Source organism: Thunnus thynnus, chromosome 21, assembly GCF_963924715.1.
Source record: "Thunnus thynnus chromosome 21, fThuThy2.1, whole genome shotgun sequence".
NCBI classification, from domain to species: domain Eukaryota; kingdom Metazoa; phylum Chordata; class Actinopteri; order Scombriformes; family Scombridae; genus Thunnus; species Thunnus thynnus.
The window spans coordinates 4,780,861-4,800,247 of record NC_089537.1 but is presented as its reverse complement, the minus strand read 5'-3'; the positions used below and the strand labels follow the sequence as shown (position 1 = coordinate 4,800,247).

The window sequence follows — 19,387 nt, the reverse complement described above, 5'->3', positions numbered from 1 at the left end:
CCTTAATGCTCGTAATTAATTTCATTATTTTCAGGCCTGGCTGTTGAGTGCAGATTAGTTCTCTCTGAGTTGTGGGGATAAACACGCGGTAATTGCTTATTACTCTCAGAGCCCACATTAGATTATACTCAAGCCAACGAATTAGAAAATATCCAATCACCTTTAGCTAAAATTCAAAACCTGCTTTTGTTACTGTCTTTGCTTGTTTTTCATTTCTTGAATAAGTCTTTCAGTGTGTGCTGGACACTGTGGATCAGCTTATAACAATGCTCCGGCCCCTGGTATTCTGTAAATACTCAGCAGCCCATGTTTTAGCTTCTTTGTTTTCACGTTATTTGTATTTGTCTCAATTTATGACAAGACTATTTTCTTGCAAGGTCTTCCGAATCCATTTTAAATGAACAGTAATAGAATAACATGGAGACATTTTGATACTGTGCCCATACAGTTGAATTCTTTGAAAATAGCCCATTTAGAAAATCCCAGTTATCCACAGTACATTTAATCAAAATCACATAAATCATTGAGTCTTTTTAAAATCTATTTCTGAGAAGGTTATCAGAGCGTTTGTGGTCTTTATTCAGTCTACTTTTCTCAAGTACAGTGTTATATTTATATCTGGGAGCTGTCCACTGCAAATGCAGTTTCTTTCTGCTGTCTTCTGACCAGCTCAGAGAACCTCAGTGGTTATTTTTGAAGGTGGTAAATGTTCATCAGCAGCTTCAAAGACATTTGAAAAGGCAGAGTACAACACTGTGGGATATTAATTAATCAAGTTTCTCACCAAACGCTTGTCAACTAATGCACATTACAGAGCAAGCAATCAGCAAGTTAAAAAAGACATTTAATAGTCCACCCACACAAGTGTTTTCACTGCTTTAGACCTCTACTGAAGGCCTGTACAGACTGTGTTTGACTGACAGGTGCTTCACTCTCCTGTAGGATTTGTTGCACCTGTTAAGGCGGGACAATTTAACACCTTTATTACTGTTATTATTTCATAGAATTTGGTGACATCAATGATAAGGGGTCTAATTAGCCAGAGCAACACCTGTGTGGGTGTGCATGACCTTTACGAATATTAACATTCACTATGGGCCCAATTGAACTGTATAGCAGAGGTCTGTGATACTGCCTGAGGTAAAAGGATCAGGTGCATGCTGATGTTCTAAAAACAAGAAGAAGTTATTGAGGTTTGGCTGCTTATCAGTCAGCGTTTGGAGATGCAGCAGTCACACAGCCCATGGAGGCAATTACGGTCTTTTAAAACCGTTGGCGCCCAATTGCTGCAATTTGCGTCAAAATTCGTACTCATGTAAGTTATAATTCAGTCAAATCTGAACACACAGACATGATAAACATGTTTTTAGATTTAGTGTGACATGCACTTTCCAAGGATATTATCATTATCATGAAGAAATGTCTATAAATCCGCTTGGAAATCATAAAAACAGATGCTCCTGATAACTCTAGAACATGAAAATCATTACATTTTTAAGGTTTTTTCAGTATCAAAGTAATCCAGTGTTAGCTGTCTGTACATCCATTTGAACATTGCAAACAGGAACTGCTAATAACTAATTCGGCGTACTTTTAATGGTGCCAATTGGCTGAAAATGTAAATAAATGTAGGCTGAAAAAACTGAGCTCAAATTGAGATGGAGGGTGTTGGGGGGTGAGGTTGTTTTACCTGAATCAAATTATGATGAGTTATAATATATAATATAATTAATATAATATAATATACAGTATACAATAATGTATAGTTTTATGGTCCTACAAATTTGTGATTTAAAAAGTGAGGACATAAGTCACTGAAATCTTTGTTTTACACGTTTGAAGTGTAATTTTTACTTGACTTTCTACATGGTTCCACATACATTTGCCATATTATGCTATACTGTATATCAATAGTGGAAAATATCCTTTTTTTTATCATAGTGATATTGATTTCAATCATATCATCCAACTTTTATAGGAAAACTTGGCAAGCAGCACGTATAGTTATATACATCAGTTTCACTCAAAAGCCTTTTGACATCACTGCCAAACACTCAGTCATGTAGTTACACACACACAAGTGAAAAGAAATAAAAAAAGATGCTTCGGGTTACAGCTACACACATGATACATGAATGAAGCATGAGCCGTTAGGAAGATATATGCAGACGTCTGTCAGGTGACTAAAAAAAACGTGACTGAAACAGGTTTGATGTTGGTAGACTCCCTGTTGTAGAGCAACTGAAGTCATTATGGTCTGAATTCACCTGAAACATGGAAGAAGTCCCAGTAAATAAAGAACCTATACCCAAGAGCGATTAGTAATCTTCTCTTCGAAGACGTATCTTAATACAGTATCTACTTCTGTGGTGGGGCGACACTCGAGCATCTCCCTCGGGGCTTAATATATGGTTACTTCTGCTGAAAGGCAGCAGCCCACTTTTCTGTCACCACCAGCAGAACTCTACCTGAGAAGCACATCAGAGCGGAGGCTGTTATGAATAGATCATAACTCCCGTAACGAGATCTCGACACAGACACCTCGTGTTCCATCAGGCGGGATGAGAGCTTGTCAAGGACTAAGGGCAGGACTTCTGACAATGCTTCTTTGTATGGAGACAATTCTCAGCGTGGCTGGGTGAAAAGGGCCTTGCAACAAGATATAGCAGTCAGAAGAGGAGACAAGGGAGACAATGACCCAAAAAGAAAGATGGTTAAAGAAAGAGAGGTATCACTGTGGCAACGGAAAAATGCATGGATGCAGCCATGTTTTCATTAATAATATCAATTTGTATTCCACCTGCACTGCTTCCACCCCTTACTGCATCTTTACACTAAATATTTGAGACATTTTGCTTGAACCAGCTAATAAATACAGCAGCCACTTCACCCCAACTATAAGAAACCTTTTTTTTCATTTACCTGTAGTGGTATCCAGTCATGTGGATATATATATATATTTTATTTGCCATGGTTTTAAGCAGATTTGTCACGCCCATTCAAATATTTGAGATTTAGAAATAGTTAAATTATATTTTCTTTTTAATTAGACTTCAATAACATAGTATATGAGCAAGCTATGTAGGCTAATTACTGGTAACAACTTGGTTTTGTGAACATTTACATTGTGAAACTGTGCCCTTGGTTTTAAGATACTACTTTTCTTAGATCCTTCCCACCACCCCAATGCAATATAAATGCATGAAATTTCATTTGTGTTACTACAATATGAAGAATTACTGTAGTCAACCAGGATATTGTATCTGGCAGAAGTGCAACAGCAACCAGGCAAAGCGGGAAGTCGTACCTGAAAATGTGTTTGTTTTGGAACAAGCTGCTCTATTCAATATGACAGAATTTACCCATTTCAGGTTTCCATCCTGCAACTTTAATATTTTTTGTGTGTAGTTTCTGTTATTACAGATATTTTTTTCTGTAAATTGGTTGAACTAAACCTTTAAAATGTGAGTGGGGAATATGAGTGTTTTTCTGAATAACCTCACCTTTATTTGCATTCCACCTGCTCTGCATTCACCCCTTTCCTTCTCTTGATGCTAAATAGTAGGGACATTTCGCTCTAATCACATGCGAGCTAACGAAGCTAACGAATGTAGCAGACGGCCCCCTTTGACGACTAAAAAAAAAGCCTCGTTTTCTCATGGAGGTTGACGGGCCGAGGGGCAGCGCGCACACACACACATCGGCTTATTAACACGGACTGACTCGACTCACAGATCAAATCCATGCTCTCAATTTCTCGCTGTCAAGCCCACATGTACGTACAAACATGCAAGGTGAAGCATGCATGTGCTGAGATGCAGAGCCGTTTAAAGCCCTGACTAAATTTCTTCTGAAGGACTGGAGGAGCTCTCCGGGGATGCAGCAGCCTGGCCCTGCCACTAAAGGTAATAGGGTCAGACAGCTGCATATTAGCTGTGGATCATCTCCTTTGACACAGCCGTTGATCTCACTGGCGGCAGCAGTGCAGAGCCCATACCTGTACCTGCCAGGCATATCTGTGCCTTCTCTCTGCAGAGAAGAGAGGGTGGGGGTATGTTTAAGCAGCGAAGGGGTGAGCGGAGTGCCTTTTACTTCCACACTTCCCAGGTACACTTCACGCCCCGCGCTCACCTTCGAAGACATCCTCACTGTCTCCATGTACAGGGTGGCAGATTTGCGTTGTGCAAAAATGCACCAAAGCAGGTGTACACACATTCCTAATAAGCTAGGAGAATACTCACTTACTCTAATAATCAACAACTACTCTTTGTCGATGCATTTTGTTAGACGGGGATGAGTCCGGGGGAGATGGGAGATGGGAGGTCAGGCCATTCATTTCACAGGAACAAGAGCAGATCAGACGGAGAGAGTTGCCTCTCCCCGAGGCCTCTCATTTGAACATGACAAACACAAGGCCTGTAATTAAAGATGTAACAAAAGCTCTATCAATTGTTTCTCTCATCTCCGCCAGCGCGTCACCTTGCATTACGGCACTAAGCTTAGTCTGGCGTGCTCTGTACACAAGGCTGCTAGCTAAGGTTCATCTGTCCTCATCTCCACTCCAGCTAAAAAAAAAACAAAAACTCCTCTTTGCCCCCTTCGAGAGAGAGAAAACAGCACTCCGGCTGGCTTCTGTGTTGTTCTTTTGTTTTAAGCTTCACAATATCAGCGATGGAGATGATGAAATCCTTCAGAGCTCGTGGTGATTTATATTGCATGACTGAGCAGGTTGGGATTTGGAGTTTTGCTCAAGGACACTTTGACAGCGCACATGGCTGTTGATGGACGTATGCCGGCTGTGGAGGGAATTTGAACCTGTGAGCAGATTTGAGTTTTCGCGTCCGACATTTCTCGGAGACAGAGCTGCTCCGGAGGTGGAAATAATCTCATTGATTAAGTTAAACCTCAAGTGGGCAGCGCTAGAAGGGCTGCAGCGTTTCAGAGCGTGTGGAGGTAACTCACAAAAGACTGAGGTCAAAACATGATTTTTCAGATATAACTTGCAATTTTTCAAGTTAGAAGGACAACACTTCACTACCTTCACTTGAAATTCACTGTAAGTTGCCTATATAGGAAATATAGATGAACATCCATTGACATTAAATCCACAAATGTCATTTCCTTTCAAAATTATGATGGACAGATTTGCAATATTTACTGCAACAACCCTCATGTCAATTCTTTATCCTTGTCATTAAATAAATATACGTTCTCTGATGCATCACTGATGCTCAACGGGTTTTTATTTAATTCACTGTGCTCTGTCAGTCAATATCATCCTTAGCATTGGACGTAGAAAAAGAAATAGAGAAACAAGGGTTGTTTTTTGACATGTTGTTTGCGATTATTTTAGCAGCAAAAAAACAAAGATGCAGAAATGAAGAAGGGGCTAGTCACACAATAAAACACTCAACTCTGTACAAGCTTGAAAAAAGAAAAAATGATATTTATTAAAGCTGTGTTTTACTGCCATCTCTGCTGAAATGATTTTAGTCTTATTTTTATACAGGAGGTTTAATCGCTGTATTTACCAAGTTTATTGCTGAGCAGCAACAACACTAAGAATAAGTCCAGCAGGGCAAGAAACACAAGCAAGCAAACAATCAGACAGATGGACAGATAAAACAAAGGTGACAGGTAGAATTATTGCTTAAAGGTGCTATATGTAAGAATAGCATAGCAATAAATGTCTCGTAATACCACTTTGCACCTCAAGAGGCGATAGTGAGTCACTGTAGCGTCCAGTCTGCCCTCAGTATAAAATGAGAGAATGAAGAAGAAGCGCTGCCCCGAGCTGTTGTAATTTTCAATCTAGGACCATTATCATGTCACTTTATTTAGTTTTAATATTTTTTCAGGCGAGGAAGTAGCCAGTCAGTTTATCCAAATAACGCCTGCTTGGAAATTTGCTCTGATGTCTTAAAAGACGTGAGGTCATCTCGGCCGCTAGACTCCCGACTCCTAAACTTGAAGTTTACAGCCTGACTTCCTGTTTCAACTTTACTGCCCTCTCTGTTGTTATGTGTAACCCAGGTTTCAGGTGAAAAGAGGGATTATTGTATTATTACCGATAAAAATGATAGCCAAAGCTATGAAAACAAGGCCCTGTTAAAGGAATTATTAGTGATGTCACAGTGTACTGACCACACCCTGGAGTACACTTCTACATCACCGCAGCAAGGTGAAAAGTTAAACCACTGGAGGTCAGCAAAAACAAGATTTTTCGCTGACATTACATTGGAAAGATGTTGTGGTTCTTTTTTTTTTTTCATCACGGAAAAAAAAGGTGTAAAACTGAAATTTCAGTCATAATCGCTTCATTAGTTTTTCTGTAATAACATGTATGGATACTGAAGTAGGAATTGTGTGCACTATAAGTTACAGTGGGTCACTTTTTCCTACTATGAACCCTAAAATACTCTGACACTAACTGATACGCTGCTCCTAATATTTCATGTCACTCTGACTTTCTGGCTTCAGCATCTCTGCTATATTTGCATTTGTCATTTCGGTGAATGTGAAGGTGTCACGTTATCCTATTTTGTGCACGGGGAATGAATTCTGGTTTAATTTTCCCGCAGATAATGCCCAGATCAGTCCTAGAAGTGTCACATCTTCAGAAACTCATTCATAGCAACGGCGGCGGTGACGGCAATTAACTCCAACTTTAGAAGCGCTGGCCTGCTTTTTTTCCACCTTCGTCAGTACCGAATGCTTCCACGTTGCCGGGATAGTTTTTGTCAGTTCCGTAAATGGGGTATTAACATTCTCCTTTGCTTTCTGTGACTGTCTATCCAGCACACAAATGACTCTCTTTTAGAGATAACTGATGGTGACGTTTCTCAGACGCCTCCAGGATCCAGCAGCCCAGAATCCTTCTTCACCGTGGGGCAGAGCACAGCAGTCGAGTCATTAGAGCAGTCAGAGAGAAATGATTTCAGATCAGTCTGTCACCAACCTCTGGGTTGCAACCCCAGCGTAGCGTTAATGGGAACATTATTAAATCAAGTAGAAAAACAGGTGCCAGATTTTTTACTGTGAATCAAGAAGCCACTTTAAACCATTGTTTCATCCCCGCTCTCCTGCTTTTTTTCTCTCCTCATCTCCTTTTCTCGTTATGTTTCTCTCCGCTAGCGGTGGAAATAATAAAGTCAATTCATGATTTCATAACGTAGGAGTTCACAGTTCAATACACTTGGGATAATTTGAACAAAATTTGAATCAAAACAAACCACGGCTGGTATGAAATTCTTTATTTATTCCTCCTTAGGCGTAACAGGCAAGAAATGTGAATTATGGTTACACAATTCAAAATTTTAATTGTTTGGTTGTAAATATTCAAATAACAGAATCAAATTAAAAGATGAAGCAGATCAATCTACATAACTCTAAACTGAACTAATACTCAAATTTAAAGTCGCACCTATTGGACAATCTTGATCAAAGATTCATGGTTGGTTCATGGTTCCCAGATGAATAGGTTGACATTTGTTGTATTGAGTTAAATATCTAAACAACTATTGGATGGATTGTCATTACATTTTGTAGAGATATTCACAGTTTCCTCACAGGATAAACTGTAATAACGACACCTTGATAGCGCTGAGAGTGAACCAAAACAGTAAAGTTGCAGCCGGACAACTAAACAACGAGCTGGAACTCGCTCTAAACCTCCGTGAAGCTGCTTCAACACGCACGACACAAGTAACACCGTCATCTCATACGTTGTTACTCTGAAAAATATCAATTTTATCCTCTTTAAAGCTTCACTGCAAGATGTGCATAATCTCTTAAATGAAAAAAAAAAAAGCAGCTTTTCACAGGCAAATCTTTATCTGCGTGAAACTAAAGTGAATTAAGATAATGTCTTCATCAGAGAGTATTTGTACAACTCCCAAATTCTTTACACAAGCTGAGTTAAGACTTCAGATTTCTTAAAGAACAAAAATTGCTCTCTCTGGTATTTGATATGTGCAAACTGAAATTAGAAGCTTTTTTTCAGAGTGTTATCTGATCCCATTTAAGTAAATGTTGTATTTTAATGTTCTGCTCCATGATGTCATGAAGTATGGTGCCACAGTGCATTGTAACCTACTCTCAACCTCTCCCTCTCCTCCTCTTTCATCCTCTTGTGTTTAAACAGGATGTTTAATGCTAATGCTCTCCTCTTTGTCCTGCTGTACACTCTCACATAGGAACACAGAGGTTGTTCAAAAAAAAAAAAGGCACACACATAAAAATAAACACATGCACCTTTTATCCAGCAGTACCTTCTAAATCCACTAACAAGGGAGTCTTCAACATAATCACTGTGAGTGCACGGAGGAGAAAGTCATGTGCTTTAGTAAAAGGGTTCACCGCTACAGTCCAAGATGCTTTGACCCCCAGCTAGTGTGTTTATAAGAATAAAGCCAGAGGCGAAGCAAAGGTTTTGTGGATCTGAGACCTTCTAAGATGAGCATGTGCTTTGAAGCTTTTAGTTGCCAGGTGACAGAGAAAAAAAAAAAAGATTTTCCCCCACACAATTCGGCAGAGCGTGCTGTTACAGACCTTGGGTTTAAGACTCCAAGTGTAGGGCGGACTTCATAACTATCATAATTGGGGTTTTTTTTATTTTTTTCATGCAACAGCAGTTAATGAGTAGCAGCTTCATCTCCAGTTTAGCACCAGTTCCTCTGAGGACAAATAACAGCGTCCTCTCCTCCTGTAATAACTCCTGCTCCTTTCCTCTGTTTAGATTTATCATGTTGTTTATGACGTTGGAAAAGAAAACGGAAACTTTTTTTTTTTTTTTTTTACACGCACGTAGCTTTGAAAGGAACCACTGGTTTTTCCACTGTGATAAGCCAGGTTTGTTTCGAGGTGGAAGGAGAGTGGCAGACGGTGTTGTTTAAACCCCCGCTGAACTATTTCTTCCTCTGATCACTGGATCAGTGTGGAACTACAAACACACAGAAACCAACAAAGGAGACATTTATCCTGTGTGTGTTTGTTTCTGGTTCGACGTGGCTGCCTGTGCATACACCCCACTGCATACCAAACGTGTAATGGAGCGCGCACACTGCCCTAATTGTTATTCTATTGACTCTGGGAAGTGGGGGGTAGAGAACTTAAGAGTCAGCCAAACCTGCTGATATGAGACGCGTGCACTTACGACTGGGACATGAGCCATTTTGAACCATTAGTTAGTTTAGGTTAATTAAGTTCAGAAAAAAAAAAAGCTTGAGTTTTTGAAAACCTTTCCAATGGCTGCCACTGTTTGAGTTAAAATACTCTGGAACGGGATGTTATTTTTCATTTGAAGAAACATGTTTTCCTCTCTTCTTTTTTTTTTTTCCTACATTCATTTCATTGGCTACATGTAAATAATTAAGCAGGAATAACATTGCAGACAGAACGCATTCATAATTCAAGGCGTTTCATGTTCTGTGTGCATTTGTGTTTGTTTCTTGCATCAGTCACAACATATGTGCTCCACCTTAATTCCTACTTCAAAAGTTACTTTAGTCTTTTTCATTTCGGATGCAGCGGCGCAGACAGGGTCACGGGGACAGAGCAGAGAGTTAGGGGTTATGGGGAATGACAGAATAGGGAGGGGTAAATATCAGAGCGAGGCACACTGTTCCTGAGGTTTGTGGTCCTGCTGCTCCGAGGCCCCCGCGTCTCCTCGGCTCCTGTCAGCTCATCAAGGCCAAGTCCCTGCCTATCCCCGCCGGAATACCGCATCAAACAGCCCGGGGAGCCTTTTATCCCAAACAGAATGCCGCCTCTTGTCACAGCGGAGGCTCAGCAACAAGCCCCACACGGATGGCAAAGTTTAACACGGCGGAGTGAAAGTCAATACCCTGCCGAGGTGGCGTAGCTCAGACACGAGAGAGAGAGAGGGGGAGTGGGGGGGGGGTGGGGGCGGTGAAAAGGTCACCGGGAAAATGGAATCTTGAAAGAAACAGCTTGTCTGAGACAAGAGCATGCGAAGCAGGAAGCCAGATGATGCCAGGCAGGCAGTTAATGTCACGGTTCACTCTTTCGACCCTGTGCCAATGTCTCACAATTAAGGCCAAACGTCTTATGTTTGTCTTTTCCACCAATTACTGTAAAGGTTACCGCTTCAGTTGTGAACTTGGCTTCTGTATACAAATCTTCCTTTTCACGTGTGTATCTCCCTCCACAAAGACACAATGACTTCCTCTTCTAATTTCCCTTTGTTTCAACCTGTAGCCAAAATCAGACATGAAAAGGCTTGACTGCACACCCCAAAGACACAGAAGAGCTCTTTGTACTCAGGCTTGTTCTGCTCCATGCCATTTTTAATCCCGGGCAGAAGGGAAGAGAGCTGCTCTTCTTATCTTAGATGACATGGAGGCTTTGCTCCCTCTCTCCCTGGCGCTCTCTCATCTTGTTCTTCTGAAACCTAACCCTCTTTCATGCTTTCCCCTAGTGGTGGTTGTGGTGGCAAAGTGATACACTGAATGAGACCGGCTGAATTTTGTTTAGGTTATTCTGTCTGAAGGTTCTTACATGATAAGTGGGGGTAAAGAAGGGCAGACAACGAGTCGGGTTATTTCCTTCCTGGGCTATATTTTTCATTAACCTAACTGTTGCCATTATTTTAATTACCTTATTGGAAGCGCAGCACTTTTAAGAGCTTATTTAGCTTTGAATCTTGAAAGAGTGTGTCAGGGATGTTTATTCAGTGGAGGATTCTTCAAACCTTTTGAACCGCCACCCATTACACTGGCTGTATCCCCAGTGAAACAATCAGAGGCTTTGCTGCAAGATCAGAAACATCAGGTCATTTGAAGCCTTGACCGCATTCAAAAAATATAATAGCTTCTTGGAATATCTTAAATCTTTAAACTTCAGAACTTTAAAAAAAAAGAACATGAGACAATATCTGAGACGAGGTTGGAGAGAGACTGACTGGGAATCCACATGAAAGGTGAGACGTGAGCAGCCTGTAAGCACTATTGAGGCGTTCTATTTAATCCACGCCAATTACGACCTGCGTTCGGACGTCTCTGTCCACAGAACCGGTCGTCTGTCATCAGCAGCTGACGGGGAGTTGAGAGGACAGCGGCCGACCAAACTGTCTTCACCTGGCTGGCTGACTGCATAAATTTACTGAACCAAAATAGCTTTCATGTAAGGCTCTGGAGGAAGAAATCGACAGTGTTTGTATTCATTGATTCATTGATTTTATTTCTGTAGCGGGCGAGGGGAATCTGCTTGTAGTGACACCGGCAAGGCTCATAGCCACACTGGAGGTCCTGATCAATCAATATAGACACTGTTACAAAGTTCAGAGTCGGAGATTTGTGTGATTTAAATATCTATCTGTGGAGATTACCCTTCACTAAACAAGCCAGAGGAGAAACATGTGGGATAACTCTCAGAGTCGGTGTGGATTGATACATTTGATAAAATGTAGGCATATCTGTTCTGAGAAATGCAAATGATGGTTGAATGATTCAAAAAACATAACAGAATTTCTAGAAATGCTTTCTATGTGGTTTTGGTCCTAACAGTAACTCAACCATTTACTGGATCCTTTCTGATCCTTAGGACACAATTTCCACATAATTTGCATTATAAGAAACTGTTCGTGTCTGCTTCTGATCTACCAGACATTTAGTTTGACTGTGTAAATAATTTATTATAAGTTTTCAAACTTAATAGCCTAACTTAACAGTTTAGTTTAAAAGTTACAACTTAAGTTACAAATTACTTGAGTTAAAAGTTACAATTTGAAATATTTCCTCAAATAAAAGACGGTAGTCATTAAAAAGCTGGGTCTCTGATATTGGGCTGGGGGCGTGGTCGACACGAACAAACAAAGGCTGGCCTAAAAAACAGGCCGGGGAAAAAACAAGGGTGGAGGAGACACATTATTGTTTAAATACAAGGATAATGGCACATATTTGAATAATAATAACAGCAGCGACACTACATTAGCATGGGTATGCTAACCAGGATAAACAGAGTAACTTGGCTAAGAGGGCTAGCATACATCCGTGAGCATGCTACCCGCAAGCTACAACTAAGTGGTGCACTGCAAAAACATTCCAGGTGGACTCCAGCACTAGAACTATTCTGCATGTTGGAGTAAGTGGATTACCAGTAATGCAGTAACAAACATTTCACAGAGCAAACAAAAGCAGATCAGAAAACAAAGAGGCTTGATACTAAAATATGAGCAAATATACTTATCAAACAGAGGAAATAAAGGTCTCTTTCTAATATAAACCTGTTTCCAATAAAGACCTGGCACTATTTGAGGAATATGGTTTTTTACGCCAAGTTGTCTTAACAAGGAACAGTAACATAGCTACACTTATATGTTAGTTAACTTAACCTCAGGTTGTAGAAGCTTGGTGATGGAGTGACTACTCGCAAGGCTAGTTGGTAAACTGCTGTAAGCTAGCTGGAGAGCAAACCAACATTATTTTTAACATTATTTCTCTCTACTGCTACTTCCCTCTGGTATTTTGTTTGCCATTGCACACCTTTTCGTTAACTAAAAAGTTATTAAAAGGGAAAATAAAACTCTCCAAGCTAACAAACTTGTTAACAATCAGTTAGCAAACTTGTTAGCTCATTAGCTTAGCTTGGGACAGTAACATCACACAGTTGAAACAGATTTGTACTATCGACCCGGCTCAAAAGTGCTCCTTTGTGAAACAGTTTTTACTTCCTTCATTTTGGACTCTCCAGCTCTCCATTCCTTCAAAGTTAAGTACTGTCAAGACAGCTTGTTATTGGTCAATAGCATGTTATCGCGGTCAAAGTTCACCAAAGTTGAATTGTGATTCTACTGGAATGAATTAATTCACCACAAATTTTAAAGTTTAAATGCTGGCATGACCAGGACTTAATGGAGGGATGCTAACAAAGTGGCAATTGAGAGGCTATTTGTTCAAAGAGGATGTAACTCTTAACTACCATAAAATCTGCTTTCCTAATGAAAGACCTGAACAATCTTGTTAGCTTTGGTAGAGGTATAAACCTATAACCCTCAATCTTAAGAGTAGGCGTACTTGATCCGATGCGTGAACGCACCGTGTCCCTATAACATCTAACATATTACCACAAAACCAAAGTCCAGCAACATGCAGAACATAACTGTATCAAATCTATTGCTACGGCGGATCTGGGCCTTTGTGAGGGGACCCAAAGGGACTTGTTTTCCAGATGTCTACCACCATAACAGACTTTAAATACAGACAGAGGCCCTTCCATAAGCCCTATAGGTTCAATTTGTTCTGCCAATTATTATCCTCTGCTCCGCCACATTGATGGAAGGTGTTGTTCAATGGGCCTGAATGCCACCCTCTCCACGGCCCGCCCCAACAAAGAGGGAGCCCCTGACTTTTTTTTTTTTTTCTGGAGGTCCAGTCAAGCATTCGCTGACAGATTGGCTGGGGGCGCTAACCAGTCAGGTCTTCAAAGAGACAAAGACGATGGGGAGGGCAGCGAGGAAAGGAAGGAGGGGGGGCTAGTGGTGAAGAAGAATGACCTGCCAAATCAGAAAGAAGACATATTGAAAGGGACAGAGTGGGAGAAAGAAAAAAAACATATTGAACCGATGGAGAAGTACAACCTTTTGACCATCTGGCTCGGTGGGTGATAACAGCCTTCATCTGTATTTTTAGAGCTGTACAACACACCAAATTACTCTGTCAGGAAGATTAAGGAGAGTCAAAGGGTTGTCGAGTGGAGAAAAAAAAAAAAAAAAGAGCAAAGTCGTCCCAATCGGGAGAGAAGTGGAGAAACTCAAAACTTTGTAAGCATATGTCTGAAGCACCATCACTTTATTTTGACTATATATGTAATATAGAAACATTTCAGACTATATATATATATAAAAAAAAAAGAAAAATACAAAATAAGAACCAGAGCAACAGCCTAGAACACTTCTTGTTTCTGTGTAATATATTCTCATTTCTATTGAAACATGGTTGAGTACATCTCCAATATGATTTCACTTTCCCAGTCCTTCTCCTCCTGAGCAGAAATATGCAAGAGACTCATCTCTGAAAAACCTCTTTTTGCTGCATTAATTCCATGATTGCTTAAATGAAACACTGCTATTTTCTCGCTCAGTACTAAACAGGGATCAAATCTCTGTGACCGTGACTAATCTTCCGCCGTGCTTTTTGTGTGTATTGGCGTGCACCTAATTTTTCAGGATCTTTTTGCCAATTTGAAAAACTAATTGCTTTGACTCTGACTGGGCAAGCAGCGGAATATAATGCAGTTTAAAGCTTCATCTTTTATGCCCATAAATCCTTCTACAGATCCAGTCGTGTACAACACCGGCTCATTAAAATGCATTAGGGCAGGTTCTCTGGTGCAGGAGGGAAGGTGATTTTTTCTCCTCTCTCTCTCTCTCTTCCTCATCCTTTGCGTTTTCTACTTCGCTGGTCAGTGATCCAAGGACCCTGCAACCCCCCCCCACCCCCTGCAATTTCCACACACCCCTCTCTGCCGTCACACGCTCCCGAGTTTTTCCTCCGCCGCGCTGGTCACTTTATTCACTTGCAAATACCCTGAGATGAAGTGAGTTGCTTTTGTGGTGCGTGCAGGAGCATTTCCCTCCACCGCTCACTATCTACCACCTCATGTCTCTCTCTTCTCATTCCTCCATCCCTTGCTTGCCTGATTTCACCCAACCTCTTTGATTTTTTTTTTCACCCCCCTCCTTCCTTCCACTCGCTCTAATTTCACCCCTATCCTGCTGTCAATCTACCCCCTACAGCTCTTTCTCTCTCCTCCTCCTCTTTTCGTTCTCTTTCTCCACCTCTTCTCCGTCCGCTGCTCCTTCCCATGCCCGAGGTTGTAGATTGCTGGATTACGCTGTGGCCGGGGGGAGGCCGTCCCACTGATTGTAAAGAGAAGGACAATTGGTCCTTTAGTCTGATTGGGTCCCCAGATAGGCAACACCAGGGATGAGAGTGTGCAGACAGTTATGAGAGGCAGAAAAGGAGCAGTGACAGAGTGGAAGCAGCAAGAGAAGATATATATTTATATATAGATGTGGAGAGAGAGAGAGAGGAAACTTTACAAAGAGGGCAGCGAGCGAGAGCTTGGACTCAAGGTGACTTTAGTGAAACTGATGCACTGCAGGCGGTAGCTTTCACAACTTTTACAAGGGAAATTTAGCAAGTGTGCAGGGAAAAGAAGAACAAAGAGATAAAGAGAGGAAGAAAAATGAGCATTTTTCACAAAAGAAGAACTGAGAAAGTGGAATAAATTTGAAAAGCATAAGGTAAGGCATGGAATTTTTGCTAAAAAAAAAAAAAAAAATCATCGACTTTCACTGTAGTAGTGGCAATAAGAAACGCCAATACTACTTTCAAGCTGTAAACAAGGAATGCTGAGGATGATTTAAGGGTGACTGGAGATTTGATAGCTGTAACTGAAGTTTGAAACACTGTGAGTGGAGATGGAGGGTGCTGGGATGAATAAGACACGAGGTGGGAGCACTGTATCATTACCGCACCGAATCAATAGCACTTTTTTGTGTGTGTCTTAATTGATAAGCAGTGTTTACAGGAACAAATATATTGCACTTTCTGGCTGTCAAAAGTCGGGAGAGCCTTGCGTCAGCCGGCGGGGTGGTGGGGTGGGGAGGGGGGGGTGGGGTTTGGTGGCACATTTAAAAAACTTTTATGTACACAAGCTCAGGCTCAAAGCTCCAATTCTCAGCACGTCTGCACTGTCGCTGCTTCAAACAAGTCACGCTGAAGGAGAGGAATGCCTATCTGCTTCTTTTACGGACCTCTGTTTGGCATTCAGACCTCATTCCTGAGCCTGAGCCAAGGTTCTAGTTTCTCAAGATGAGGACAGATTCATTATTTTTCCCCCCCCCCCCACCTATCAAACCCATTAAGCTATCGCCTGTCTTGTAAGCCCAGCCTGACAAATAAGATTGGCATATGCTCTCTAGCTGGGGCAGAGAGACTTTTCTTGCCATTATCGGTGTCAGCGAGAGGCGGTGGTGGTGAAGATGAGCATCGTGCCTTCAGAGTAACAACACCTTTCAGGTCGGTGCTTGTGGTCCAGTGACATTCCAGTACAATAAGTGGTCTTCTTATGGAGAGGATGGGGTTTTTTTTCCCCAGCAGCAGCCACAAGATGGATAAATACCATACAGCCAAGAGTCCTCCAAAAAATTTCAAAGGAGAGTTTGATGAGTTCGATATTAATTTGAATGGATCTGTCCCCAAGACGCCGCTGTTTAATTTGCGACGGAGTGACACTGATTGCAAACTTTTCCAGATGACGCTTATGCATGGTGACATCATTTCCATGCACCAGTGCCTGGGATGAATGCCAGTTTGTGTGATTTAATTTCCCCATAAATGACAAGGCTCCTTTTATGGCCTCCACCGAGCGATGAATGAACTAAATGTGCATCGGGGAGAGGAGAGGAGAGGAGAGGAGGGAGAGGAGGAGAAGGAGGGAGGGAGGGATAAGGAATCGGAATGTAAAGAGTTCAAATGATATATTAATACAGACATAATACAGATGTTGAAAAGATGGAGCAGAAGAAGGAGAAGGAACAGAAGGAAACAATTAGGAAGAATGAATTCGATTTTTTTTGTGTCCGTTTTATTGCAGAGTACAGAAACAGGAGCAGCAGCAGGGCTGAGCAAACTTCTGACGGCACACACACACACACACAGGCAGATAGAAAGTGGAGGGAGGGACGAGTAATTAAAAACACCTTACAGTAAAGCAACCGCAGGGAGGGAGACGCTCGTCACGGCACAGCGGTGGCGGCGCGCACACACAGCTGCACGGAGGCCCAAGCCTGGGGAGCTGCTCCCCCACAATTAGAGAGCACGGCACAGGCAGGTTCAAAGCCTGCCCCATGCCAGTGTCTCTGTCCTGAGGGGGGGAAGGGTAAGAGGAATGAGGACGAATAGAGGGTAGCATTGACACACACACACACACACACACACACACAGGCATGCTGTGCATCCACAGAGAACTCATACCCACACACAAACAACTGTGTGATCTTGAGAGAGTTTGGCCAGTATACACGCCTCCCTTTAGCCCGAGTCTGCCTTTGAAGGCTGCCTTCTCTCCCTGTGAGCCTGCCGAGGAAACTGGGTCCTTGCTGCAGGCGGTGACGGTATAGAGACCCCCTTCGCTTTAGAAAACCAGAAGACCTGGTCATTTTATTCTGTCTCGACACATAGAAATATATATATACCGGAGGCCATACTGCAGGAGCGGTCTGCTTATTAAAAGTTAAAAGTGCTGCAGCAGTCTGAATTTAATTATGAGTAAATAAGTAAATAAACATTAGCATTCAGAAATTAGAAAAACTACGCTTCATTGAGGAATGCGGCTTGTCGCTCAGGCCAGGAAGTGAAATTAGATTCAGTTGTGTTTAAGGAAACCTTTATACACTCAGCTTTCTCATGCAGGAGCATCTAAAAAAAAACAACAACAAGTAAACGTGCATGGATGCAACCCTCATCCGGGCTGGAGATATGCAGAGCTTTGGCGGTGGCGTCGTTTTCCACCATGCCAAATCAATTGTGGTTAACAAATTGGCCGTGACGTTTTGCTCTGCCAGGGTGGGAGGAACCCCTTTTTTCATGGGTCCACCCAGTTTTAAAGGACCTTTTCCACAGTCTGGGAGGCCTCTTTTTTTAGAGCTGAGGTGAGTGGAGCACATACATGGCCACTGTGAAATTAACACTTAATAATGCTCCACGTAGCACTTAAACAGGCTGAACTCATACTAATGTGCCCACACACACTGAGTCGACCCTTGTTAACCTCACCGAGTGAATCCAGAGTTTGACGGACCGGATGATCTGGATGAAGGTTTTTACTGCATCTAATAACTTTTTTATCATTGCTGATCATTTTCTCAGTTAATCAATGAATCACTTGGTCTATAAAAAGTCAGAAAATAATTTTAAAAGTGCCCATCACGACTTCCTAAAGCCCAATGTGATGTCTTCAAATTGCTTGTTTTGTTCAACCAATACTCCAAAACTGAAAGATATTGAGTTAACTATCACATAAGACAAAGAAAGCAGCAAATCTTTATGTTTCAGATGCTGAAACTATGTTATGTGTTGCTTTTCAATAGATTGATTAACTCATTATTTTAGCCCTATATACAGTAACATTTACAAAGCTTTATTTACAGATGTTTCGCCACCAAATGTCAAATTTCAGGACTGAAACCAACTAATACGTTATTTGATTCCTTACTCTGAAGAAGCTAAACAAAACCATTTTCTCATTTAACAAAATATACCAAACTTCTGAGCGTTTACGTGTGTGTATGGAGCCAAAATCCAGTCCAAAATTAGTAAAATTGTTGCACGATTTAAAACAGGAGCTCTCTGAAGATCCTGTCAAAGCATCTGACATCAACCTTTGCTCTGTATTTACAATGTTGAGGTTTGATATCCAGCTCTGTTAAGGTTTCAGGGGTTAATATGCTGTGGTTGAATGGGTTTCTGAGCTTTTGGGGGGCTTTTAGCAACTCAATAATCTGAACAGGTGTCGTTAGTCAGATTATGTGTTGTGTGCTTCAGCCCAGTCGTGGTCAGTCAGTCGTGCTGCAGCAGTTTGTTTCCTGTTTGTTTCCCTCCGTTGGGTGGAAACATTCACTCCTCTCTCACTTATTTAGGAGCAGTTTGATAAAGTCTGTTGTTGTCAGATCGCAGTTAACGGAGCTGCAGGTGGACTCGGAGTAAGATGATTCTACAATATGGTCCATCATTTTGTCACACTAGGTGCTCCCTCTGACAATCACCATCTCTTCCACTGTCACTCAATTTCTTCCTCCCTCTCAAACAAACACTTTTTCTTTGCAGGTGTTTCTTGCTTTTCAAAACAAACAGAAAAAAAAAAAAAAAATCTCATGTATACCTATTTTTTGGTCCATTTTGACTTCATTTCTTCTCATCGTGTTTTCTAGATAACAACCTAAAATTGTGTTATTTTCTTTGGAATATAATGGCTGATTTTTCAGCCGGGAAGAATGCTTCAGCACGGTGGGAAAATACCTCTTTGCCTTAAGTCTGGCAAAGCTTTTTCATATGATTGCTCCTCCACCCTCCACCTCACTCCTCATCCCCTTCATCCCTTCTTCCCATCCCCTTCACCTCGCCTTTTCACAGCATGTGTGTGGCAAACGCCAGCTGCTTTTTTTCTTTAAACAAGTGAAATGCCATAAGATTAGCAGGAGAGAGATGTGTGAAATGTTTTGCCAGCACAATTATGTAGCGAGTCACCTCATTAAGCACGACAAAATGGAGCAAAATGCTCGGGTGCGAGCTGTGACCTTTGAGGGGCGGAGCTGAGAGGGGAGGCCGAGAGGGGGTTGAACAGGGGAGCTAATTTTACTTCA

The 19,387-nt window shown here is 41.6% G+C and overlaps 1 protein-coding gene across 3 annotated transcripts in view; it reads left to right on the top strand.

Moving 5' to 3' along the window:
• The window catches only part of LOC137173304 (cadherin-20-like), a 93,109-nt gene that overhangs the window by 39,220 nt on the left and 34,502 nt on the right, over positions 1-19,387 (top strand). Inside the window, exon 1 of one of the 3 annotated variants that reach the window (XM_067578069.1) lies at positions 14,798-15,265. The exons of the other annotated variants lie outside the window; for them this stretch is intronic. The gene's annotated coding sequence lies outside the window, so the exon portion shown is untranslated. Of the gene's footprint in view, positions 1-14,797; positions 15,266-19,387 lie in introns of those variants that run through there. 3 annotated transcript variants of the gene reach the window in all.